Source organism: Trichoplusia ni, chromosome 7 (genome assembly GCF_003590095.1).
Source record: "Trichoplusia ni isolate ovarian cell line Hi5 chromosome 7, tn1, whole genome shotgun sequence".
Classification (NCBI taxonomy): Eukaryota; Metazoa; Arthropoda; class Insecta; order Lepidoptera; family Noctuidae; genus Trichoplusia; species Trichoplusia ni.
In genome coordinates this window covers 9016076-9038589 of record NC_039484.1, presented here as the reverse complement: position 1 = coordinate 9038589, position 22514 = coordinate 9016076, and the positions used below count along the sequence as shown (strand labels likewise).

The 22514-nt window shown below is 33.5% G+C and overlaps 1 protein-coding gene across 2 annotated transcripts in view; it reads right to left on the bottom strand.

Annotated features, from left to right (window-relative positions):
* Positions 1 to 22270, bottom strand: part of LOC113495673 (G-protein coupled receptor moody-like) — a 46832-nt gene extending 24562 nt beyond the window's left edge. For both annotated transcript variants that reach the window (XM_026874535.1, XM_026874536.1), the window contains exon 1: positions 21959 to 22270. The gene's annotated coding sequence lies outside the window, so the exon portion shown is untranslated. The remainder of the gene's footprint in view (positions 1 to 21958) is intronic.
* Between the last annotated feature and the right edge of the window lie 244 nt (positions 22271 to 22514).

Below are 22514 nucleotides of genomic sequence, written 5' to 3'. Positions count from 1 at the left end.
TAGTGGGAGGACACTAAATAGATAACTTACAAATATTTTGATACTAGCTGTTGCCCGCGACTTCGTCCCCGTGGGTAGAAGATATAAGTTATGATTTAGGTATACCTGCCCGATTTTTTTACACATTTTCTATTATATCTTAGCTCCTATTAGTCGCAGCGTGGTGGTTCATAGCCTAAAGCCTTCCTCGATTAATGGTCTATTCAACACAAAAATAATTTTTCAATTTGGACCAGTAGTTCCTGAGATTAGCGCGTTCAAACAAACAAACAAACTCTTCAGCTTTATATATTAGTAAGTGTAGAAGTATAGATTAGCTACAATTACAATATTAGCAAAGAATAAAATGCAAATTACGTTTAAGTTGACGTAGAAGTTTTTTAATGATACATTTTGCCACTTTACTACTTTAAATAAGGCTTTTATCAAACTTAATGAGAATTTAAAACTCTATTCTTCATAAGCAAAAGCGCATCGTTTCTTTTCTAAATAAATACAAAAGTAAAATCTTAGGACTTAGATGTTGAAATGTTTTAATTAAAATAGAAAATATAAACACTGTTGAATATAATTAAAAGAAACTGCAGGTGGTCGGTGAAAATATGCAGATCTTAACTAAATAGCGCCCAAAGATAACAGTTACGCACTATATCATTTCGTTTTTACATTCCATAACTGTTTCTCTACATAAAGATAAAAACTTAACACATAGCGTTATATTTTTCAATAATGCGTTTCGTTTTTTGCACTTCAAAAGTTTCTAATGAGAAGGTACTACAATAATAAATGTTAAAGAGAAATTCCAAATACAAAATGCAGAACAAAGGCAAAGGAATATTAAGGAAAAAGGCCAACTGTACGATATATAGATTGATTGAGAAGAATTACCTGCCGTAAGGAAGAGATGGAGCTAGTCGGAAGTACAGGTACTACCTGAAAGGAAAGGTAGCGAAATAGGCGCATTATCGAGAAAGAAGGAAAGCGCTACTTTGCATTTAAATCTAATGAACACTAGATTTTATATAAAACGCAGGCTTTGCCAGGTTGTTTGACAGTATTCGTTGCTATAATGTACCGTGTAGTTGTCACGGTTCATGAGATATACGAGTAGCTCGTTGCCGGATGGACGAACAGTAATAAGATGCCGTTTTCACACTTTGGTTACGGAACCTTAAAAATCATACTTAATTCTCTAGGTCATTGCTTCGATACGTGGTCGAGGAAAATTCCAATTTTTTATTGATATTTACTTGTCGACAACTCGTCCGTGACTAAGTTAATCGTTGACTAGCGTAACAAATATGGATTTGCACTGATTCACGTAAAAACATGGTAACACTTGAGTGTATAATCTATGTTGACAGACTGAGAAAGTCGCCTACACAAGGTAAATATGAAGAAACGAATACATTTAATAAAAATAAGTTTTGAACTTCACGCTTTCATCCTAATATTGTATTAATAAAAAGTAAATAACTTTCTCGTATTTTTTATCAAATTCTGTAGTTAAGCTATGGAAAGGGTATTTTCCACATTAATAGTATAAATATGAATTGAAGTTTCGGCGTATACCTCCCAAGCCGTATTGGAAGGGCCTTTCAAAAGTGCTTTAACATCATAATTCTAGCCTTTATAGAGAAACCATTATCAAGATATAACACTAATCGTCTACCTACCCTTATCCCAAATAGAAAGGTCGGCATGTAGTACAATAACTTCCAAAACCATGACGCAAAGGTTTTCAATAAATTGACGTCATAGGGGTTTTACAAACGATTCATTTTATGCAGGTAAAAGGAAAAATGAATCATTCGACAAAATATTTAATAGGATACCACAGATACACCTTAGTCTCGTTTCTCGTCTCGCTGCTTAAATCTCGAACGTCTCTCATAAGGCGTTCGAGATTTAAATACATAAAAAGATCTGAGATGTGCGAGACACGAGCACAATGATTATCAACTTTCTCGTCTCCAGTTTTGCGTTTGTGTCTCGTCTCGCGATTCAAACTCCAAGGTAAACAAATACTTGAGTTTAATGTAATCTAACTGCAATCGATATCTAACGATAAATTAACGAATAAACATTGGTAGAGTCGATGTTTGCTGAAGATGTTATCTTAATTTTGTGATTCTAAGCATCCAACTTGTATTTGACTGGTGGGTTGAATTGTAAACTTGACTCAAGGGTTGTTTTTATACATATTAAATTCAGTCTACGTCGAGTAAATAGTGAATCATCAAAATATTTGATTAGGTTGCAATTTTAACTAATTTAGACTATTTGTCTGCTACAAACAAAATTAAACGCTTTGATTTATTTTGGGGGTACCTCAAAGATTCTCGTTTACGCTGACAAAATAAATCTAAACACTGAATTAAAGTTTATTTTTTTGATGATTTCGTGTAACAAATTAAAAAAGCAATTCACTTAACGGCTGTATATATAATATACGTAACTTATGTTAGTTAAACCGGCTCGTGGTATGTATAATGAATCGAGTTTAACGGAGTGTGTAACCAGCCAAGTGTACGGGTCGTCGGTTCATTGTTAATCGTGCATTACATACACGGCCTACGGAGTTACCAACAATACTGGCTAAATGCCTAAATGGCTTAACTTCGTAGATGTATCGACCATCAGGACTAATCCCCTATTGGTTGGACATGTTACGTCATTAATTTAAGCCTTTAGAACCGTCCCTGATCGTCCTTTGTTTAACTACAAGCTTGCAAATTGAATAATACATGAAGACGAAGATTGACCTGGATTTGTGTAAAAACAAAAATATAATACCAATGTTAAAATAACACAATACATAAAAGAAATGATACAAAAATTATTAAATTTCAAATCTCTTTATATTCACTTAAATAAAAGAACAATGTGTCCTAATAAATCGGTATTCAACAATGTTTAAGTGCGACAATGCCGCTAACGAGCCATCGAAAGGGAAGTAGTGACGATCATGTGTTTTTCAAAAATGTCTTCACTTTGACAGACGACGGTTGAAAAGCTTGTCTTCAAGCAACTAATATTCGTGTAAGTTTTAGGGGGCTTATCTCCATATCTTAAAGTACCGTATTACTATGCCGTACAGTAATTCCTCTCAGTTCAACGATTGCAATAATACTAGTTATATGAAAGTTTGTCATGATGTATTGATGTCTGTTGCTGCTTTACCCAAACCTACAAAACGAATTTTAATGAAATTTAATTCGGAGATTACAGCCCGAAACACTGCTTGCTTTTCACTTGATTAAACAAACAGAAATCCACGGTGGCAGAGCCGCGAATGATGGTGTAGTTGGTAGACCCTCAGTGCGTGGGATAGGTATCAGGCGGCGTATATATTCTGTTCTTAAATTCCCTTAGAACCATTGCCTCTCACATTAATCTATTATTCTCGTTTTGTCAATCTGTCATTCTATTTTCGGAGATAAATATTCCACTGGATCATATTGAAGGCAAAATTTATTGGATTTTCTGTTCTTTTTATTACTTTAGAGTAAATAAGTTTTTTTGAAAGTTATTTACAAATCCTGACGATTATCATGATTTGCAGCAATACTAAGAATGCCTTTTTGTATTGAAAGTCCTTTGAAAGCAATTAAAGCTTAAACCATGGATCAAAGATGCTTACATTTTTCTAACAGGTATTGTTCCCGATGATTTCTGTCCAAGAATGTTCAACTAAAAACATTTTAACGCGTTATTGCACGGTATGTTTGCAGTTAGTTAAATACAGCTTTCAGTGTTATCAATAGTGCGACGCAACTTCTATCACCATGACCGATAGCGAAAACATTTCCCTATCGCAAATTCTGTTTAACTGCCCTATTACTTGCATAGCATAGATAGACGATTTGATTTGATGTTTATCACAAACTTTATCCTAAAATAAACACTCCTATCAACAAATAGCGCCCCACCTATTCGCCATTTAATTCGTACTCCAAAATTATACAACTTGGCAAATCCATCAAAGTTATTTAATAAAACGTGAGCGAACACGGAAAAACTTTTGAAGGCGAAATTAGACTTCGCCCGATCACTCTGACGAACATTCGAAACGTGCATTTTGGGAAATCAAAAGAATCTACTTAGAATTACTAAATAGCTTTGGGGTTTTCTCAGAAGATTTGTGTTTAGTCATTTGAAATTATTTTTTAAGAAAAACTTTAACAAAAGAAATAAGTTATTTTTTTACCATTTTAAACTGCTGGATTATCGAGCTCGGAGAAAAATTTTCGACGTGCTTCTGCTTCATAATTCTATGACTAAATTGAATTAAACCTGTCTGCCTAGTAGGAGAGCGTTATTCATAATGTTTGAAATATTCTAAGCTAAGCCTCTATAGGGGAATGAAACGAGAATATTTGCAAGGATTTAACACCAAGCTAAATGGTAATACCGACGCTATTTCAGAACTCCGTACACGTGAAACTTTGACGTATTTGGAATGAGCTAAATGTTTTTATGAATGAACTTTTCTGTGTTAATTTCATGTGCGAAATAATAACATTGTGTTATTATTTAGCTTAATCCGGTGACTAGAATTTGGAAAAGGGTGAGGCAGAGGAATATGTATTAACATAAAAATCAGCATTAATAAATATGTATTAACGAGAATTTAGGTTTTATTTACCTTAACACTTTGAAGTAATTAGATGATTCAAGATTTATTGTAACAGCCATAACCTTAAAAAATAGGTCGTGATTGCATGATACTTCAACTATAAGAGGTAAAAGGTTCTATGCATCATACTTTAGAACATTAAGATTCATAACGCGCCTTAAAATCCGTGACATGCAGTATTTATTTGAATATCCTGTTATTGGATCCAAGTACTTGTACGCTAAAGGACCACTCTGTACGAAAAGGTCGTTTGAATATATTTAATGGTCTAAGATTTGTTTAAGTTATATTAAGTAGTTCCACACCAAGACATTGAATGGCCTGAAAGGTTGGTGTAAAAAGTCTTGCTTTTAATGTTGTCTTGCTTATGATATATTAATTATAACTAGGGTAGGTCACTAAACCGTTTTTCTTGATAGCCAGCATGGAATAACTGATATTAAATCGTCTAAACATATCGTTTAATACTTTTCGCTTACAATGGCATGTGACGATATAATTTCGTTAACTCAAAATGAAACGATTCCCCAAAAAATACAGAAACAATTTGATTGGAATCGTTCCGATACAAAGTTCTTAATAGATCGCGTGTTCAATGGTGTTTTATCATTTTGATTACTTTTGAAACCTGTGTTCGTGTTGGTTGAATTATACTTAAATGTTACAAAGCTCTTTGGAAACGTATCGTTTAATTAAATGGTAGAGTTTATGCTATTCTTTACGATTTTATATCTTCTTTTATGATAGTGATGTGATGGGGAAAGGCGAAAATTATAAGTTCATTTGTTTCTTTCAATATGCGCGATGGACTTATGAAGCCGGGTAATAAGAGTGCAGTAATTGCCCTCCAAACCGGACCACAAGGGGAATTGATACTTGAAAATTATTTCACCCTCTTGGGAACTAATTAATTTGACAAGTCCCGATAAGTTAGAATTGAGTAAATTGCTTCTAATAGGGTTCATAGAGTTATGAGGAGGATCCCTACGGAATGCATCCAGAGCTTTTACTAAACCCTTAGACGCTTTATCCAATACGTCGAATTTAATAATTAATACGTGAATAGAAATTACCACCAAATATTGTCAGAAAAGACGGTCAGTATTTAAATGTCTTCAACAACATTTTTTCCCTAAAAAACTATTGGAAAAAATAGAAAGTATGATAACTTTCTCAAACTTACAGGCAATAAGCTTGAATATCATTTGCGCGTAGTAACGGCTGGAAACCAGAAACAATTTAATTACCAAGTTGTGATTTAATACTAGGTAATGATATATTCACGAATCTTGTAGCCCAAATCATCTGTGGCCCGAATTCTGGTCTAGATCAAAGGGATATTGGAATTAAGTAAGTGGGTAATACAGATCTGAAGTTTGTAATTAATTTCAATCACACGTTATAATACAATTAAATCAATTACATTGGGTACTATAGGCTAGAATATCCGTTCAAGATTTCCTAGGAAATGGAGCAATGTACGGAAATTCGAATTTCTAAATGATTATAGGTTAGACTTTCGTGTAAATTAGTACCTAAGAGGTAGGAATTTGATTCAATTATTTGAAGTTATTTATTTAATCTTAGTTGGTATTTTTCTCTTTTGAATTAAGCTATCTGCAAATTAATAAAGGGCCTTTGAATTCACGGTAGCAACTAATAAAAGTAAACTGAATTCTACAGTAGTAATATTATTAATAGACGTGTTTTCCCGATCTTTTAAAACGTGACATTAATTCATTTTTATATATTTCGTATTTCTTTGTCCTATTAAAGAAAGCAACTATTATTACAGCACTAATAAAAATGCAATTACAATAATAACCTCGGTCCGTTGATTGAAATAATACTTATGCACGTTGAAGTTTAAACATTTATAGGAAGCCTTTAGCTTGACCAACAGACTGTAAAGGCTGATAGAAAGTATATTTAAGTATACACTAACAATAGAAACATAATTAAATTACAACCGTCGATACTAAGTAAAGCAAAAACCAATCCCAAAAGAAACAGAAGCCACGGATTTGGCACAAGTTTTAAATAAACACACAAAAGAAGATCGACGGAATTGTATGACCCAAAAAAACGAATTCAGTGAATCGATTGGGACAAAAGATTTGTCAATTTTCTTCGCTTTCGGTAATGTAAAAAATGGCAATACACTAAATACTTATGTTGAAGTGAATGTATTTTAAATAGCTGTCCATTCGTCAAATATTAGATTTGAAAGTGACAGTGCAATTTATCATTTTCGACAATAATAATTATAGATGGTATAAGACAAAGTTTCAATGAAAATATTGGATCTTAATTTATTCTATGTAGAATCATAGTGAAAATGAATTTGGTATAAAAAAATCGTTATGAAAGAACACTTTTTTGTAGTTCGTACCGCCCAAAAAAAGGTCCATAGTAAATAGTACGTACACAGGTGTATCCAACATTTGTAAAATCCCGCCAATTTATTTGACCAAATCAATTCTTCTTTTGCAAGGCCTAACACGGAAAAATACACAAGACTGAATACCACATTCGTAAGCCCTTTTTATGACCTTTTTTAATTGCCCAATCAGTGGTAATATTTCTATAGCCCCGAATGTTTTTCAAATGAGATTACAGAACACAATTTGATTCCTCGTTAACGGTCTGGACTGTGGCCAGAGTAATGGTCTGATAGCCGACAATTAAACCTAATTGGTGTCATTCGTGGGGCGAGGAACGATGCGGGCATTTTACACTGACATTTACAGTTTGGGGTATGAGCTGCGAACTATCTGTAGAAGAGACACCCTCATTTCGTTTAAAAGAAGTGGATTAGTTTTTTAGGAGTGTGTTGCACTGTTTCTACAGAGGCATAGTATCAATGCGATGTAAATGGTGTCTTTAATTGATTGATCTTCGGATGATACTTTAGTGTTTTTTTTTGTGGTTTTACATAGTTGCAAAACGTAGCTATAGAAGAAATACAGATATTTATGTGGTTTTCCTATCATTTGCCTTAGAGAAGGACAGTTACTCGTACAAGATGTTATAATTTCTTAAGATGGTGATGTTGAAATATCTGCAATTCTACACTACTGCCATATTGTTTGTTTTTCTTGTTTATGCTGTTATGAGAGCTGTAACAGCTAATTATTTCTTCAAACAGGGTCAACGGTTTAACTGACCTAGTACTGAGTGTGGCAGTTATTTGGCATTCAGCCAAAAGTCGTAAATCAAATGTTAATAAAACCAGCCTTTGTCTCTGTTTACTTACTAGAGAAATAAACAAAAGTATGACAGATTGTATAGAGTTATATTTCGCTAGGATTGAGTTTTTAGGTATTGTGAAGTGAATATAATAAATATTTACCATTTTTTTACAAAACGCTGTCTAGCCTCAAATTATGAAAAGCTGTTACCATTGGAACTAGATGATTAATCTACATGCTTATTTACTTACAAATACATGTGACGGATAAATTTCATCCAGTCGCAAAACAAATGATTGTACACGTCACACAAACACATGTCCTGGGTGGGACACGAACCCACGACCTGCGGTTAGCAGTTAGGGCCACTAATCTTCAGATCAATAGACCAGATCCCCGATTGTGCTATTTTACACTGGCCGATGAATGAATGGCAATTGAATTAAATTTGAAATAATTCCTATTCTCCTAAGCATTTTGCCAATACAATAATTGAAACTTAATTGTATTGACCTTGAGTTTAGCGTCCCACACTGAATTTCCAATTATTATGTAGAAAAATGCGTAAGATAAAACAAAAATTGTCATTTTAAGCCAAATTTCATTCATTCATTGGCCATTTTAAATAGCAGAATTGGGGCCCTGTAAATAGAATGTTTCGTTATAACTCAGCACAAAGATTTACTTACAAAGTAGGAATACAATTTCCAAGTAATCTTTACGACACCCAAAGGCGGAAGTACAGTAATATAGAAAACCAAATGTTCTGAGAACCACATTATCTAAGAAAACAGTTTTAATACCTTTATAGAATCGTAACAAAATAATTTTTAATGAAACTACCAGCTGTAGGTTTGTAACTGACAGCGTCTGTATATGAATAACATAAATCTGGTAACAGGTTATACTTTAAAACATATACCTAATACATCCTAGAGCTTCGTTTTATGATTGAAATTGGCCTGTATACAAATAACAAAAACAAATCAAAGTTGCTATTCCACGAGCACTATCGCCGACGAATCGCTCTAATGTACTAATTTTGAATATACAAAAAAATCCAAGTCACGTCACTACCGAAAAGGAATGTCATTCGAATAGAATTGATTCGTTTTCCTCTTATTTCAAGACTAAGAAACAAATGAAAATCGATAGAACACTGCGTTTGTTGTGATGACGTTCTAAAATAAATAAAGTATCACTGCATGAGTAATGATTGAGGAAATTCAAACCTTAGCAAATGTGAAAGCAGGCGAGAATGCTAATGAACGTATTATGCCATGGCGGTTGTAATTTGTACCGCGTGCGTTTGTATTTTACGTGCTAATGTAAACGTTTAACGTGCTTAGTTTGGTGTAGAGTACGGAAAATTAAAACAAAGGAGTAATCTCCTCAAACCTATTAAAGACGACTAACTAGTACAATATTTGAAGTTACTTTATTTTAATACTTGAATTATTAAAAAAAAATCGACTCCCTCACTAAGAAATTGAATCCTTGTGTCGCGGGGGGTTTCACAAACATTCAAATCACATGCACAAAGATACCCAGACTCAGGACAAGCATTCGTGAATCACACAAATGCATGGCCTACGTGGGGATCGAACCCGCGACACGTCGCGCTCAGTGGGTTTGGCTTGGTGATCTCAACAACTGAGCTGTCCGCGCAGTCATGTCGAATAAGTTCAACCAAAGCAAAGGTTTAGAAGCACATATGAAAAGTGCTCTCCAAATTATTGTTTGTTGGTGCATTTGCCAAGAAACAAATGCATGTACTCGTTTACCACGAGTTCTCATAGTGGGCCTTTTACCGCTGTGGACCGTTCTTTCTCTAATAGTCTAGTTCATCATTGTATTGCCAAAGTTATCGATGAAAATAGTGCCTGGATAGCCTTATCATACTGTTCGTACAATTGGGTCGGCAATGAACGACAGATGAACCGTCTATCTGGCTACATATCTGTAATCAACGATGACCCAATATTTAACAGCGAATGTATCTCTTAAATATTTTTTTTCGATTTGGATTTCAATCACTACAGTCTTTATTATTCAATAGGTAACGGGAAGAAAACAACATATTACCAGTAGTAGTAACGTTCATAATAATATATGATGACTAGAAGTATTATACTAGTTTTTGAAGATGAAGCTGACGGTTATTGAAATAATAAGGTAGCATATGTATTTTTTTGTGACCTAGAGACCTGAGCTTACTCTACCAATACATCCAAGTCCATTCAAAGTAAGAGATAAAATGATTAAGATATAAAATATGTAATAAGACGTTACAGGAAAATGCAAACAACTAACAATACACAAGCGTATTCAAATGAGTATCTCGAGAATAAACAAAGCCTTCTCTAACTCAATAAGTAGGTAAAAAATGACGATCACGTTATCTAGTGTCAAGCATATTACAGGAACTATGGCAGCCACACACGATGTGTTCAAACAAGCTCCCAATGAATTTATACATATGCTTTTAAAAGGTAAAGATAAACGACACAGTGTTTTGATAACAGACGGCAGCGGTGTTTACTGTATCGTGACCACCGAACATCACTTGCTACTGTCATTTTTATCGTCACGGTAATTTGAACTTTATGACTAAGAACATAGAGTGTTACTATCTTTTTCTCAAGGGTCGTGGAAGTCTGCAGATATTTGCATTGTCAACGGTTTAATGCTTAATATATAAAATTATATTGATACGCAAAACGTTTAATGCGCGGTTGCTGAAATTGTTTTACGAGTTCACATCATTTTATGGAAAATTTTCTGAAACGCGTAATTTTAAAGTCGCAATTTTGCAACCTGCATGGACGAATTCAGCGAAACCTTTATACCTACTTATTTACATATTACAGAACAATGAAATGGAAATAAGTAGTAGTCACATGGAACATAGGTAGGTTAAACGCATTTTAGTATTATGTATGTGAATAATTCAGTAGCCAGCTGATAGCCTGAGGCTTATACCTAGACATAGTCGCGGGAAAAAGGAGATATCACAGATGAAATCGAGTAAAACAATTTGTCGCATGTTGGAATTGAACCGCAAACTTTAGTCCAAGACTACGGCGCGACTCGCATTAGTCACCGATATGACTGTGTGACTACTCGATACTCGTCCTCGCGGTTAGTTTGTTATAAAGCGAACGTGACGGATAACGCTAATTGTTCTTGCGTCATTTGCATTTGTAATTAAACGTAGATATTTGTAAAGACGTTTCTTTATAAAGCGCGGTAAAAAAGCTAACCTTCATTGCATACTAGTACTAAATCGCCAAATATATGTATAATGAATGGGTAAAAACGTTTTTAGTTGTTTAGTTGTTTTGTTAAATAATTTTAAACCCCCAAAATCGCTCAATCCGTTCGGGAGCTACGATGCCACAGACCGACAGACACGTTAATCTTATACCACCAATCATTTTGCGTCAGGGGTTGGAAATGACTTACAATAGTTTCAATAGAAAAGTATCGTCAATTTACGGCAAGCAAAATGGCGGCCAGATGCATTAGAAATTTAGTATAGTACAACTCATAGTATACGAGTTAGCGAGAAAAATGCGTCACGTTTTCCCATGAAACACTGTCGACGTTCTCATCGCTTGATGTCACTCACTTGGACATTGCAATTTCATGGCACATGTATACTACAAGTACACAAAATTGTGACGTATATTCAATTAGAAACCGGCAAAGACGTTCTTTACTTGCAAAACTGCAGAACTGACAAAATTGATACATTTCCGTAAATATAATATATTCTTGGCAGTTACTTGACAGTTTGACTGGTCTGTTGGTCTAGTGGTTAGTGACCCTGACTGCTATACCGGAGGTCGTGGGTTCGATTCCCACCCAGGACAAATGTTTGTGTGATGAGCACGATCATTTGTTCTGTGTCTGGGTGTAATTTATCTATAATATATGTATGTATTTAGAACTATATAAGTATGTTTATCAGTTGTCTAGTACTCATAACACAAGCTCTGCTTAATTTAAGACTAGATGGCGTTGTGTGAATATTGTCCAACATTATATTACATATTACATTACATTACTCGTATATAGCTGTGGTATTGAAAGTTTAAACTGGACTTAACTTTATGTCATCCATACATTGCCTGGTGCCTGTTTTCGCAAGTAGTGTGCCACACTGTATTGAACAACGTATACAATGGCTTTAATGGATTATTGTTGTCAAAATGCTTAGGAGAATACATTTTTTTTTTTTAGTTTGATCTCCATTTATTCATTGACAATTGTAAATAGCGGAATTGGAGTCCTGATCTCTCTCCGGTCGTGTTTTCTTACTCTCATAGGACGGCAAGCCTAAGCAAGGGAACAGAGAATGTCCCTGTGTTGTAGGCACTATAAAGTATCGTGCAATAATCTGATCTCAAATGTAAGCTGTAAAATAAATTGTCTATTATTAATAAATGATTTATTTTAAGAATTCTGTTTAATGGCTTAATTATAACATTTATAACGCATCACGATTATTGGGCATGAATCACGATGTGGTTTTAATGTTTCTTGCTTAAAATACCAATAAATCATTGAATGTACAAATATTTTACACTAATAAAATTTAATTCAACAGAAACGTATGTATAAATACAGAATGAAATAATTGATTTATAAATACCTCTTAAGTGGAAGTTGTTTTCTTCATACATGTGTAATTTAATATTTATTGTCTATTGAATTACTTTTAAATTATAAAAAGAAAATGTTAAGAAAAGGAAAATTGTTCGCGGATTTGGATCATCTTTCGTGACGATCACCTAATTAATTATGCAGATATAAGTATAAATAAATATAAAAATAAAATAGAAATAGAGTTCTAAAAATGCTCGTCGTCGTTTGGAACCTGCCAAAACATAGATAATACGTATCTATATTTTATTTTAAAGTGTACAACTAACACTTGATTTTATTATTTCTTCCGCGTACAAAATAAAGATAAGCATATTTACAAAACTAAACGCCTTGGTCCTTAAAAACGAAGTGCTAACATCGACCGTTTGCGCTGATAACCCTAAAGTCAAATAAAACATTTATCAAAAGACACATATTCCACACTTGAGTAAATAATATCTCATTTGTCATAATTAGTCACACAATTTATCTCGTTATAAGGTCTTAGCCTTGATGGAGGTGCTTTGTTGCACAGAGAGACTAATTGAATATTATTTATTCGATATATCTTGCCCTTAAATAGATTGGTTGGTCGACGCCCGTCTATATTTAGCTCAAATACGGGTGGGCTGATCGTATTTTGTTATTTATTAGGCACCATCTTCTTTTCTAGTAGACGGTTATGTAAGTAAATTGACCATCATGTTACGACTGTAAGAGAATATGGATGAAATTAAATGATTTATTTTCTAAGAAGGATTTATCATCTTTTTGAGCTTTCTGGAGTCGTAGTGCGACGTTGTTGATGAAAGGTTATGATTACGCTTGCGGCGATCGAACCCTACAAGTAAAAAGCAAAGCGGTCTAGCAATTCAGACTTAAATAAATAAATTAAAGAAGTTATAAAATTCCCAAAGATGCGTAATTTCAGTATTTTAAAAACATGAGAAACGAACCGAAAAATATTTGATGAAGTAATACAGTTAGTCATTATGCATGTATGCATACTTACGAGTAATATCTACAGAGTAAAATATTTCTTTGTGAAAGATTTCCTCACAAATATCATTACGATTGTTATCTATTTAGCCGGATAAAATAGCTCGTAACAGCTGATCGCTATCACTTTAGTAATTGTTGCCGAGTTATTAATGATGCGGGTCTAATTTAAATTATCAAGGATAAATTGGCGAAAAGAATTCTTTTGACTTATTATTACGTGATTAAAATATTACAAAAGTACAAGTTCATAAGACGGAAATCGGTATGGTACAGTCAAATGCTGTCTGGAATATTACCAAAATTATATCACAATTCAAAATATCGAAACACGGCAATATCGTCCAAAATGGCTTCACCAAATAAGGTGTAAAGTGGATTATGAACTTTTTTTTTTACTGATGGAGTCAGCAACAAAAAATATATCAAAATTTGATAAAGCTTTTTCCGGGTATTTGACGAATTAAATTTTAGTACTCCATTAGGAATTAAATTTCCTCGCTCCAGTTTCCTTAATCAAACTATAAGGACTTAATCACTACTTCAAATTATTATTCGCGACTAACAAAATACGTTTTTGGCTAAAAGATGTTTGGTGACCTATCTCTACAGCTCAAAGCTATCGCAGTTTTTTGAGAGAGAGACCGCTATAGGAAGTGCAGCGCACTGTCTCATCTATAATAGGACTGTTTTACGAGATCGCGGTAGACTTAGACTTCTCTTTTCTAGATTTCTAGCTGTCATAATATACAGTGTGTATTTAAAAACCTGTCCTATCAATGAAGGAGTTGTAGTGTAGCGTATAACGATTAAGTGCTTATAAAGAAACAAAAGAGTTTTCACCGCTCTATATAATTAATTTTAAATAATAATAATCGTACATATTGCACATACCAGCAATAAAAACTAGTACAGCTAGTTAACTATCTAAAATTGAGTTTTGTTATTTTAGGGAAATTGACGAAAAAATATTGTAATAATTGTCGTTAATTCTGTGATGTTGATGTTGTATAAAGACCTAGACTTATTTCTATATTTTCGTCTGGCAAGTCACTTATATCAAGAATCGGACATACAAGTACCTATTATTTTACGATAGTTTAATATGTCTGTACTGAATTAAGATATGATACCATAAACATCATAACATAAATACTTTTAATCTACGATGTCCAGAGCAAGCAATTGTAACTAACATAGAGTCAGTAAAATAAGTCGAAAAATACTCAGCTATTACAATTTGTTGAATAAAACTAGTTTTCTTTAGTAAGTTTTTGATGGCATTGTGCCCAGAAAATGGCAATATGCTTGCCTTTATTACTTGAGAATTAGAACCATATTTTGCAGAATATTGCAGAGAGGAAGTGGGACGCAGTAAAAGCTTTCAAAGAAGACAGAATGAAAATATTTGTACTAAAAATACAGTTTTACTTATATTTGACTCAAACAATAGCGTCTCAATTACAAGTAGAAATAGGAAATCGAATTTTAGAAAGAAAATTGTTCACGTATCAAAATGTTGGACATGGAACCCTAAAAACTAGAAAAATTGTCTAAGCATTTTTATCAGTAAAGTAATAGCGAAGAAATTCACAAGCAGAAAAATGAATGCGAATCTTGTTCGGAATTTCCAACACCGTCCAAATGAAGATTTACGCAGGTGTAAAACAATCGCGGTTAATCCTTTGTAAATAAATAAATAAAATAAATAAATAAAAATTGCATTGATTTTACGGAATTGTTGTCAAGGTAAAAATGAATAAAACATGACTTAATATGTATTTACCACATACTAGCAATTAATCACAACTTCGCACATTCAAGTAATACGTAGTTAGTTATAATACCTATTTGGTGACGTCATAATTCTAATGTTAACCTTGTTGTGAATGGCAAAAATCTTTGTCAGCTTATTAAATGAACGCTAGCTAATGTACATATAATGTAACCCCCTTAAAGGAAAAGGAAGGAAATATTCCTAGCTCTTTCTCTTTCCAACAAAAAAAAAACCATTGCAATCGAATTCAAGGTTTCAAATGTCTAAATACAATTTGCTATAGTGCCCAAATATTTAACTACAGTTTTAACACATTTAAATTATGATACAGATATAGCATACGACAAGCAAAGACTATGGCTCGCTATGTAGTATCCAAGTTTATTATAATAACACGTATTAGCATAATTACAATATGAAAGTACCAAACACATTTTCCCAAAACAAGTTTCTGCATAGTTTTAGTTATAATCGTGGCTTTGCACCAGGGAATGTTTAACACCTACATTAATTTGTGCTAAGTGTTCGTGTGATCACTTTGCATTCGCCACGTGCACTAAGCCGTCTAAGCACTAAGTAGCCAGATACAAAGGCGTTTCAGACAAATTAAGTATTACGCAGCGATTTTCTATCGGAAAGCGACTACATTGATAACAAAATACGATCTTTAAAGATAAAGTATTCGTAAATGTAAATATTACAATAAGTTGTCATATTTTTCAGACGCTAGGTATAGACAATGTTACATGTCATTAGAATGGTCAACGAAGAGAATACTGTAAGTATATGACATTTTAATTGACATTGGCTTGAGAGTTTATTAAACATTACTTTTCTACAGACCGAAATCAAAATTTTACAAACAGGTTATGACGTTTCAATACAAATACCTTTTCGATATAATTCGTATCAGGGCTTTAGATAACAATAGGCTTAAATTCATTTGTTTCTTATCATATACTTAGTAGCAGGCTCTAAACAAATAAGTTATGCAAAGTATTGTCTTATTTGCGTAATAACAACTTTTGTATAAAATTAACAATCATTAACAGTGGTAGAATGTAAAGGAATGTTAGAACATTCCTCGTTGTTTAGAACTAGGTATACGCATTGTAAGTAGATTGTTTACCGATCGAAAAAGGCAAAGGAATGTAAAACAAGACGCTTGTCACATTACAGCTACTTACTAGAACAAAGATTTAATCACGTACTAATTCCATTAATGTTAAAATCGCGAATATTTATGTGCGTAAATAATTCAGTGCTATATTTACACGTAAAATCGTTCAAAAGTGTTTTCAATCGTTACGTTTAATTCATAAAAGTTAACATTCTTTCGGGCATTTTAACATTAGACTATAATGACACTCGTTCGTATTCCATTATTAATCTTGTTTCCTAAACGTCTCTACTTAGCAATAACCAAGTTTAAACTAAAACGCGCGACTAACGTTGTCTGTTAACACCTTAACAACTGTTGCAATTTGAAATAGAACAATTACTGGAATTAGCTAATGTTGTCAAACGTATCGAACGGTCTAGTATTATTACAATTCTGAATAAACATCATTTGTAAGTATTCTATTTACTTAATTGTATTAAACTAACTGCGTTCACAGTTTTGCTTGCTGTTAATCTGATATTCTGAAAGTTGGATTTAAACCGACTACTCCTATGTACTTTGGTCATACTACACCTCTCCGGGTAAAATTACCTTGGAGTTTATCCTACTCCTACAGTAAAGCGATATTTCTCCAATCTTTACCTCTAGCTAATTACGCTCAAACCAAATACATACACACATTCAGACGTTTTCTTTTAACTCATCGCGTAAACATCCCACCTCGTTAAAGAGGTTGCATAACTAATTTGATCAAATCTTGCCCAGTGTCTGGGTGTCTTTGTGCATGCGACTTGAATGTTTGTGGAATCCCCTCGACGCAAGGATAAAATTGTTTAATGCGGGAGTCGTTTAAAAAAATGTGAAATAGCAAACACAAAATTGCATACTTTCACCTTTATAATGTAAGTTTATTACCTTTTTAATATGTGTTTAGTGTAAAGTGCGATTGTTTATGTAGTCGACGCGTGAGTTTTGTTCCTCATTTGTTTATTCATGTAATCATTTATACGCTAACACATACGTAATAATGGCTTATAAACATATTGGTTTATGTAATATAATGTGTGTACTGACGACGATAACAATATTAGCATTATAAATTGTTAAGTAAATAAAAATGGATTTGTTTATTTACATTATTTTTGTTCTAGGGTAGTTACGCAATTTTGTGTTAATATCTACAACCGACTTTAATGAAGGGGTCCTCAATTGTTTTTTTTTTTTGCTATGTTTTTTAATTCTGAACCTTGGAATAGGTGAACTTGTGAATTATTTATCACTTGATCTTGTAAAAATTGCATCAAGCTTGACTTAGTAGTTTTTACTTGAATTTGGTTGCATATTTTTGTTGTTAAAATTATGTTATTTTGTGTTACAAAACTTTCCATGAATGTCTTTTTTTTTCACAAAAATACCTGTAGATTCCATCCATAAGGTATTTTTTACTATACATGAATAATAAATTTCAGACAAGTGTACAATACCTACCTGTTTTTAAGCCTATCTACAATAACATTCAGAACAATACATAATTTAGACTACCTTGAATGGAACGTAGGTTGACCTGAATTCAGTGCAAATAAAATATAAAACAATGTTTAATTTGTTCAATAGTTACAAAAATGTGGACTGGAGTATTATGAAAGTATTCTATTCTGTTGAATTGTGTTAAAACTGTTTATCGACAAGGTATTCTGGCATTTTAGTAAATGAAACTAGAAATGGCTAGCAATCGCCCGCTACTCCGCCTGTCGATTTTCAAATCAATTTCCTTATTTTAGTCGCATATCATTCATTATAATTCATATAATACAGGCTATCTATTTAATCTATCTCTGTCAAAATTCATACAAATCCATAAAGAAATTTGTGCAACAAGCATTTAAAAATTATAACCTACTTTCGGGTTTATAAAATTGAATGGCATTGAAATTGTATACTATAAAAAAATACTTAGAAATATTATATCGAGTTTGGTGTTTTATTGCGGTAGTTTGGCATCAAAATATATCAGGCTCAACTTGTTTATAATAATACATTTAATTTTAATGTGTCTTTTACAGACATTTTCCCAGTTTCCTTCAATTTTTCACCAAACATTTCAATTTAATAGTTAGCTGACTATAGCGTGCAAAAATGATTATAAACGTCAAAATACGAACTTTTCTATTCTAGTACTCGTATTTCAAGCTGTCCATTGCTGATTGTTCGTTTGATTTATTTGCAGCAGCTGTAAAAACAATATAATGGACAAGCAACAGGATTAATAAAATGTATCGGATTAAAAACATACTCATTAATCATCGTCTTGATTGCGAGAGTCGTTATTTATTTGTTTCTAAAGATTTTCCACGCACTAGAGAAATAGTTGGTGATTAATTGGCGTGAGTTTGGCCCAAGATTCAGCCAACACATTTGGCCCAAGTTCATATAAACTCTATACAACTAATCACTACAATTTAATGCTTTTAAAATTTAATTTTGAAGATAATTGGACATTTTTTATGAGTTCCGCAGTATCTTTTATATTAGAGAGCTATTTTGAAGGGATGAGTTATAGTCTGCATTGGACCACACGTGGACAATATTCTGAAAAATAACCTTTACTGGTTTGTCATAAGGGTTATTTTCATCTGTAACTTATGTACGGTCTAATGTGATTAGTTTAGGGAACCCTTTGATCGGAGGACGTCCTACACCGTTATTTATGTTTTCTTTTCCACATAATCCACGGAATATATTTATGCTTATGACTGTATATTACATTTCGAGCTTCCTGTTATTTTGTCTTATGTATGCAACATGCACAACGCGCGATGGAGCGCAGCATACTTGGCGTCAAACTATCGGACCGAGTAAGAAACACCACACTGCGCTCCATAACGCAAGTAACAGATGTCGGGGAAAAAACAGCCAGGCTAAAGTGGGAGTGGGCTGGTCACGTAGCGCGAATGCAGCCTGACCGTTGGGCAAAAATCGTCACACACTGGACGCCGGAGGGAGGACATCGGCAACGAGGCCGTCCGCGACGAAGGTGGTGTGACGATCTAGTCAAATACGCGGGGCGCACGTGGCCGGAACTTGCACAAAACAGAGAAGTGTGGAAGAGTAAGGGGGAGGCCTTTGCCCAGCAGTGGGATCTAAAACAGGCTACATAAAAAAAAAAAAAAAAAAAAAAAAAAAAAGTATGCAACAGAGGTTTAAAATAACAGTATTATTGTTAATTGCGTCCATAGTTAAAACTGTGTGATGATGATATTATGAGTCGTAGTATTTAGAATAACTAGAATTTAATTATTGTAAAATAAAGACGGTTTTACATTCCAGAAAATAGAAATAGTAGATACGAAAACATAGATTTGTGTATTCTGCCAATAAAATATTTTGATTTTAAGTCTTAGTAAATTTCTCAGAGATGACTGACTACTTTAAAAATTAAATAGATCTCCTTTTTTAGTTCGCAACAAAATATTAATAATTTTGAAGTAGGTAATTCAAACTGACGCAGAATGTCACAAAAAAAAATACAACTAGCAATAGATTTCACAATTCGATTGTTTCTTTTTGCTCCTAACTCTATCGAAAAAAAATCATCGATTTAAAAATGGAAGACAGAATTCTAAATTCAATCTGTTAACCACGTTCATCGTTCGTATGTGTTTATTGACGTGTGGTAATCGGATCTATAAAACCAAAACCATTTGTTATTTTGGACGTGAACAACCGGTAAACTAAAATCTAAGGAGCGGCGGACAAATGGTGGATGCAGTGCAGCGGCTTGTTTAATGACATTCTAAAACAGACTTTGAACGTCTCGAAATAAAGATCAAAAACGTTTGGCAAAAAATAAAACCAAAAAATGCTTGCGCGTTCCCGATGACAGTTTTTGTTAAACAATTATGCACTCTACTTGAATTAGTTTAAGACTGTTTCAGATTGTGTTCTAAATCAGGTGCGTTAAGGTCGGGCAACTGAACGTTTTTCCTGTGGGTAGGTAGGAAGCTTCAACCAAATTGGGAATAAATGACTGGGAGAACGTGAGCGTCTGCACCGGTTACTGAGCACTGACGGACATCCGAACGGATGTGTTTATTTATCTTCCAAAGGATATCCTAACGATATATTTTTAGAAGTAGGTATGGGAGCTAGAACTTTGTCAAGAGATAGATCAGAACGTAAAGAAAATCAAAGAAAATGGAAATAATGTCTACGACATAAAAGATGGTGAGCGATACAAGTTCGATTTTGTCTAAAGAGCTCGACTGTTTTCAAAATTATTCTACACTGTTTTGCGATATGTTTTGAGACCAATGAGGTTTTTGTGAAGTTACAAAATAGAAGAAATTGAACATTCTAGTCAAACGCGAAAGAAATGTTGACTCCTTAAATGTCAAAGGTGCCTTTGGTATTTTATGCAAGCTTTATGATCGCACCTGGCAGTACGAAATTAGCCGGATCGGCAGCATAAGTACGAGTTTATTTTTATTAGAGATTCGAAAAAAGAAGGCCCAAAGCTGTTATACGTACTTATAGATATGCAGTAATGTTTCAATCTCGACACTAAAATGAATTACAATATAAACAGTGCACACATTTACCAAGTTATCTGCGTGCGCAATGCCACGATAACTTCTATTCGTTAAACAATCAGATACATTTCATTCATCATTCAAAAACGGGTATTGTTGTGCATTTTGTTTTCAACAATAAATAGTATTTTGAGTGTCGAACTATCTGTGCACCGTTTATTCACGTCGTAATGAAATATTGAAGATACAATGATAAGTACAATATCGTTATTCAATTTGATGTCAATTGGGAGACGTATAAGCGAGATGTCTATTCTATTTGAATTTTGATTGGATATGGTAATTGTATAAAAGGACGTATTATTTTCAACTGTAACTAAAAAATAATTGATAATATATTTATTTGCATCATTTTAATAACTTAAAAAGACCTGGCAAAATACGAGACGGATAATGGGTTATACATAAACAAATCAAGATGAGTTTATGGGTAATCGAACTCAAATTTATTTGTTACCACAAATAAAAATGGAAGTGGTTTCGCTTAACCTTAATATTTAGTTGTATAATTTGGACATCATTTGTAAAAACTAACTGTAGCTATCACGGATCATGATAGAAGACTCGTGACGGACGGAGAGAGAGACAGATTATGGATAGCGGACCCCAGTTAAAGGGTTGTGTTCTTACCCTTGGCAATGGAATCCTAAAGTGATAATTTTAACTGGTTACTGGTTGGAAACCAGCTATGGAACAGCAGTGGGACATTTTTTTATATTATCACTTTATACGTTTAGAGGTTTAAATCATAAAATTAAGGCCAATTAATGTCAATTTGTATTTTTACGTCAGCTTTATTACGATCTCTATTTGTTGTAGATGGTCTGTGACCATATAAAGTGACCGTCATGAGATTTTTATAACGCGTCTTTGAATTTGTTTTGGCGGTAGTAATGATTAAAGCCTAAATAGATGAAACATAATTAATAAGGACCAAGTAGCGTTACAATTTGAGAAAAAGATATTTTTTTTTATATTGAAGGTACTTACCAATTATCTGGACACGGAAATACAGTTGTAATCCAATATCAATGTGTAGTCGACGCTTCAAATCCAGGCAAGTAACGCTTGATTTCTTTGAACACGCATATCAGTGTATAATACAATAATGTCACTACTACAATTCTTATTACGTATTTAAATGTTTCTGTCATCACAAAACTTGGCGCGCAATGTAACTTTCACTTAAAGACTCGTGAAAAATTGTCGTTCGATTGAAATATGTTCGCGCCAGATTATTTTATTTATCGGAACGCACGTGCGTCTTCGTCGGCGGCATATGTCACACTGACATAACGACGGTAGCGCACAATGCGCTGGCGCACGCATTGTCAATAAAGTTGTACAAATTTAATGACCCCTCGTAAGCGGTCAAAACTAAACCTTATCGGCTTTATGTAAAGCTCAAAATGATTATGGGTTCACTCATTTCGCGAGTAAACGGGACAGCATGAGTCATTCTACGGTTCACAGCTGGCTGCGTCATTCATAAGTTGTACGCATTATAATTTCGCCGTTATGACGTCACGTTAAAGGCTAAATTTGA